General features: G+C 29.6%; 1 pseudogene; it reads right to left on the bottom strand.

Annotated features, from left to right (window-relative positions):
* Nucleotides 1-3,438: 3,438 nt before the first annotated feature.
* On the bottom strand, nucleotides 3,439-5,613 carry LOC127073813 (F-box/kelch-repeat protein At1g74510-like; annotated as a pseudogene).
* Between the last annotated feature and the right edge of the window lie 938 nt (nucleotides 5,614-6,551).

The raw sequence follows: 6,551 nt of genomic DNA on the forward strand, positions 1-6,551 counted from the left end.
ACACTTTTTTTTCAAACCAAAACATACATATTTTCAAAGAGGTTCCCATGGAGTATCATTGATGTTTAGGGTGCTAATATCTTCCCTTTGCATAACTAACCTCTGGACCCTTGTTCTCTTTTTATTAGTTTTGTTCGTACTTTTTCCCTTTTCCTCTAGAAATAATAAAAGCGTGGTGGCGACTCTTGCTTTGCGAGTTAAATCTATCAATAGCTTAATAAAACCAGTTTATTTTGAGATTTGATTTAAATGTTATCTCTCCTCTCTCTCTCTCCCAAGTTGTTCAATTTCGTCCTTACTTTTCTCCAAAAATGGTTGGTACAATAAGAGGAACCAACACGTCTGGTGAAGAAAATAAAATGGTGAAGAAGGTTAAGATGATGTTAAAGGAGTCAATTGATGGTCTTTCTGGAGGTCTTTCCCCCATCAAAAGGCTTAAGGAGTTCAAAATGAAGAAACTTAAAAAGTTGAGTAATCGATTTTCTCTAATAATGACTGGTTTTACTTGCAAAGATTCAAAATCTATCCCTACAACAAAGTAACCCAAAATCACATAAGAGTCTATTCATCCACAAGCAAAAGTCACAAGCCATCCATTAGATGTTCCTTTGGATGTCGTTCTTCTTAGAGTTGTTCTCTCTAACAAAGATGGAGCTAAGACCTCTAAATCTACTGAACCTTCAAATTTTCTACCGCTAAGGATGTTCCTATAGTCACACAACCTAGTGTTGAAACCAACTAAATTGGGCATGAAGAGTCTATAATATAACTCAGACTATAGAAACCCTCAATACATGTGACAATCCACCTAGTGAGAATATTATCGATAAAATCCTAAGTGGAGGTACTCGTCCAAATAAACCCCTAAATGAAGCTAATGTTGAAGTTGACCAGAATGCCATTTGTAAGAATGTTTGCTTGTGATGTAAAAAAATATGTCTGAGGTTGTGATAGAAGAAGAAAAATCAAGGGATGAGGAGACTGAATCCAATTCAGTATGATGGTGAAGATGTTTGTAATATTTTTAGCAACAATGAGGATGACATTCCTCAAATTGATGCAAAAGTGTTTGAATATGATGTTGATGAGAACATGTCTGAAGAATTTATTGAGGATGCTGAAGAAAGAAATGAACGTAAGGAAGAAGACAACCAAGTTGTTGTTGAAGTTGAAGAAAGAAAGGAATATATTAAATATATGAGTAAAGATTTCAGTGACATTGTGGGTGTCACCAATAAGGTGATGTGACAAATAGTAAGAATGCCCCTACTAATATTAATAACAATACATAAAACATTTTGGAGGTTGATTCTCTAAATGTTGCTAAAGATCAAATTGATGTGGAGAATGATGTCACTGACATCCCTTAAGGTCTTGTCGAGACTGAAGACTATGTAAGTTATGGAGATCAAAATAATGCAAGTCCTAGTGTCAATGTCAATGTCATTAACAATGTTGAAGATGTTATTCCTGCTGCTGTAGAAGTTGAGACCTTTAAAAGGACTCATAAAAGGTCCAAGAGGTCAATTGAGAAGAAAAAGTCTATTTTGAAGCCCAAAAAGTATACTACCACCAAGAAGTATGATATATCACGTATAAAAGAAAGTCCAAATAAAAAGACAGAAGTGATGAATAAAAAGTATTTCCTCTGATCAAACTCTTAACTGCATGTTAGCTATGTTGTTTTGTCAACTCCAAACCCACTAAGGACATAGTGTTTTTCATCCATAAATACACTAGAAATATTTTTTTTCCTACGTTAATGTCTGGAAGTATTTCTTTTAATTTTGTATCTGAGTTATAAAGCTTCGAAGAGCTCACGATATTTCCATCATGATCACAACCACTAGCCAACAATTTCTTTTTCAAATAGTTTGGTTGTACATTCACATTTCTTAAGTTGAACAATAATATTTTATTTTACATAGATTTGTAGACAAGTACCACTATTTTTAATGGAAAATAACCAAATATATAAATAATAGTAATAATAATAATAATAATAATAATAACAATGAGATACAAGAACAAAAGTAATACTTAAGCTCACAGGAAATATATATAGCAGAAAGCAGCGGTAAACCAAAAATTGAAAAATTAAAATAACTACAGAATGCAAAGAAAAAAACCCACCACCATAAGGCAATCACCCTAAAATACTGCTAGTGAGCGCAAAAAAAATATATTGGTCAACAAAGCTGAAAGGAATCACAGAAGGACCAACCCAACACTTAAGATTTGTCAAAGTATTCAACTTTGTGCACCACTATATTCCCATGCACGTCAAAGTATTCTTCTCGAAATTCCTTTGTGAATATTATTTTTCCAACAAGTTACCTTGATCACGATTCCAAGAGGATCATATATTCAAGTTCCCTCTTTCTCTACATGTGGTGTTTCCTATAAAGATAACCATACTATTGATGTTTCAGACATATCAAACTATTGAATGACATATCATTGTCAGGCCCAATAAGACTCTCTTACCCCCTCAAAATTATTAAACTCAACCACCCACCCAAGATTTTGTGTGGCTCCCACTGAAATCTATATGGTTAGAGATCATAAACAACATCCTGAAACTAACATCAAGAACCTGGTACCTACCTAAACACATTTCAAAAATCAAATCCCTGAATCATTACAATTGATAAAGTTTCAATGACAATGATTTTTTTATGTAGAGATATAAAAATAATAATGTTCATGCTTTTTTCTACACCATTCTTTGCATGAGAACATGTACTATGTGGATTTTGATTTTTTTTTTTAAAATCCAACACCACGATAAGATTCTAGTATTCAAATATTTGTATATTTATTTGGAGATTAGTAATTAATTGATATATAGAATTTAATTTAAAATTTTAAATACATGGGTTAATTGCGGTAATTCTATTTGTTTTTAAAAAATTTTATTTTGTTAATATATGGACAAATAAATTATTCCTACTTGAAAACTTTTTATTCTCATATTTTGAATAAAATAATATCCTTCTAGACTTTCTACAACTTAAAATAATAATATCTTAATTTTGGCATAAAAATTTTAAAAAAACTTATTTGAACAATTATAAGTAATTAAAATATTTCTTGTCAACTTAATTTAGAATATTTATAATAGTATAATTAAGTTGTGAGTGTGTACAATTAAGAAAAAAAATTAAAGACACAAATAAGAAAGTATCACCACTATCTCTCTATGAATTCTAAATAAAAAATTAGTTTTTGATAAATACAAATAATAAAATGGTAAATCAAAAGTAAATAAAATGAAATTAAGATTAATTAAGATTATGCATTGCTTCAATTAAAGTATTGGAAGCAAACATTAAAACCTAATATGTAACATGATCTCAAATTATTCATCTACGCATATATAATGTTTCAAAAACAAAAACTTATTCTAATGAACAAAATAAAATAATAAAACTTCAATGCAATTTAAAACTCTTGAAATTTTATTGATGGTTTTCAAATGATATGAAATTTCCCCATAAAGAAAGAAAATAGTTATTCTACATATCAAAATCCATCTAATTAAAAATTTAAGATTATTAATTTTATTTAGATACTCTGCAACAAGAAATTCAACATCCCATGACATCACAATTATACACGAAGCTCCCTGATTGAATTATGGCAAGCAAATTCCAATGAGGAGCATCTTCATCATCATCTATTGTCCAAGCATTAACTTCTGTTACCATTCCACCATGAAAACTAGAACCTCCAATAACAACTAGCTTATCTTCATATGATCTAAAAGCCATTCCCCATCCATTTAATGAGGTTGCTCTCTCAGGAAGGCTTCCAATAGTGACCCATGAATTTTTATCCTTAACATATCTTTTTACTTCTTGTCGCGCATAATCAGCAACATATAATATATTTTTTACAACTGCAATCAAATGAGGTGCCTCACCATTCACACCATCTCCTTCATTTTGCGGAGGGCACATATTAGGTACTATACGCCATTCTCTTGTCTTCAGATCAAACTCTTCACCACATGCTAGCTGTGTTGTTTTATCAACTCCAATTCCACCAAGGACGTAGAATTTTCCATCTATAAACACAACATAACTCTTTTTTTTGCTATGTTCATGTCTGGAAGAATCTCCTATGTTCCAATATCTGAGTTATAAAGCTCAGAAGAGCTCATGATTTTTCCATCTTTATCATAACCACCAACTAATATTGCAATTTCTCCTAAACTCGCAGGTCAAAACAAGCATTTAGAATTATTCATTTTCTCTCCCTTTAACCATGAATTAGTTAAGATACTATATTTATAAATGGCAGGACCATTTATTTCCCTTCCAAAAACAAGAAGCTCGGTACCAACAGCTAATGACTCCTTGTCTGAATGCATAAAACATGTATTGCAAGTCATTCTAGGAAATTGCATCAATCGATTGCGATTTAGATCAAAGGCCTCCCATGTAGAGATGTCACAAGAAAAGTAAACCCAATGTTCAACTATGCCATTTTTCGTCTCAGTTGATACAATTTTCCTGTCTTAATGACTGATCAAAAAATTTGGTTCAACGCAGCAACTGAGCCATAATCAGACCTTGACAATCGAACAAGACAATTGATTGACATATCACGACCAAGCTGGCGAATAAGAAAACTTGATACACCTGCATGATTTTCCATATTTTTTGATTTTCCCCTTTCCTCGAGATCATCTGTAACTTCACTTGACTTTATTGACATATCCCTGAGAATCAACAAAATATAGTTGAAATTATTACACTTTTATATATTTTTAATAAATATAGGGATCACTGTGCATACAAATCACACACATTCGCCAATAGATCATAGAAGTTGATACGAACATCTAATTAGAAATACTAGCTCATCCAAAAACAATAATCAAAATAAAAATAACAATAAGAAACGAGCTACAATGCCCTAAAAAAAATATTTTTCTAAATTAAATACTCATACGCAATCCATACTAAAAGTTCAAATAAGAAAAAAAATTAAAAGAACGAATTAGATAAACAAAGTTCGATCAAATAATGAGATTTGGATCCTCTGCCGTGTTTTCTCTACAGATCTTTCACTCCCTTTTTATATTATTATCTTGATTACCCTTACTATTTATTCATAATTTTTAATGTCTCTCTCCCCACACTCATAAAATTATAGTAGTGTTGGACGACATGCATACCTAAATTCATAAACGAAAACACTACATCAAAAACGAAAAACACATATAATTTTCACGGTTATGAATCTCCTATGCTTTTTTCTATTTCATTTAATTTTTCCTAAAATTATAGGAGGAAAGTAAAAAAAAATTAGTGAGAGATAAGAAAAAGATAAAAAAAATTACGAATTTAAAACACTTTCAGTTTTCTTTCACCTTTCTTTCTCTACGGACTTCTTCATTTTGTGTGAGTGGAGAACCTCTGGGTGTTGGGCATTTTTAAAAGAGCCTGTGGTGTTTGTGGCAACATTGTGTTTATTTATAGGAGAGAAAATAATATAAAAAATTCATATAATAATTTTACTATACATCATAAAAATAAAAAATAAAAAAATAGTATGGGTGAGTGGGATAACTCAACTGGTATGTGCTATTTGAGTTAAATGAGTATAAACTGTTTATTTAAGGTTCAATCCATGTCAGCAACATTTATTTATATAAACAAATTGTTGATATTTATAAATCAACAACTTTGAAATAAAATGATATAACAAAGTATATACATATGGATTATTGTAGCTTAAAACCAGTGGTTTAAAACTAGTGAGATAACCGTTGTTTGGGAATTGACACCTTGTTTACAGTTGAGTACTTAAAACGAGTGACGTAACCGTTGAATGATTTTTCTCTTTTCTAAATTTTTATTTTGTTTTTTCTTTCTTTGTTTCTTTATAATTATTTTTTCCACCATAACCACAACTTTAATTTTATTTAATACAATTAATATTTTTCTTGACTTTCTTTTACTTTTTTTAACATAAAAATATTTTTTTATTAATTTTTAAAATGTTTTTTCACTATTGATCTAGTGATTACTCAAACTTTAATAAATATGCGGAAAAGAAAATTTTAGTGGTTTACATTTGAACTAGAGATTTTAAAATCTAATATTTTGAAGTTCAAACAAACAACTAATTATAACAATGAAAAATTGTATTTACTTCTATAAATAATTCATATTTTTATAATAATTAAGGAAATTATTTAAGAGGAGTGTCTTTTACTTTTTCTTTTCATATTTCTTAACTAAAAATATTTATTTACTTAAATTAGTAGAATCCATAAGTATACAAAATCAATATCGATAATGTAATATCTCATCCTAAATCATGAATTTATAAAATTAGAAGACTAAGGGAAAATTGGTCATTTTATCACAAAGGGCATTTTGGTCAATTCACAACAATTAAATAAAATTCTACGTCTAATTAATACTAATGTATGTTAAGTATTAAGCTTAAGGTTTATAGACAAAAAAGGATATTATGAAATTTCAAATTATATAAGGGTATTTAAGGTATTTCACATTAGTAAGTAAGGGCAAGTT

Source organism: Lathyrus oleraceus, chromosome 4 (assembly GCF_024323335.1).
Source record: "Lathyrus oleraceus cultivar Zhongwan6 chromosome 4, CAAS_Psat_ZW6_1.0, whole genome shotgun sequence".
In the NCBI taxonomy this organism is placed as follows: domain Eukaryota; kingdom Viridiplantae; phylum Streptophyta; class Magnoliopsida; order Fabales; family Fabaceae; genus Lathyrus; species Lathyrus oleraceus.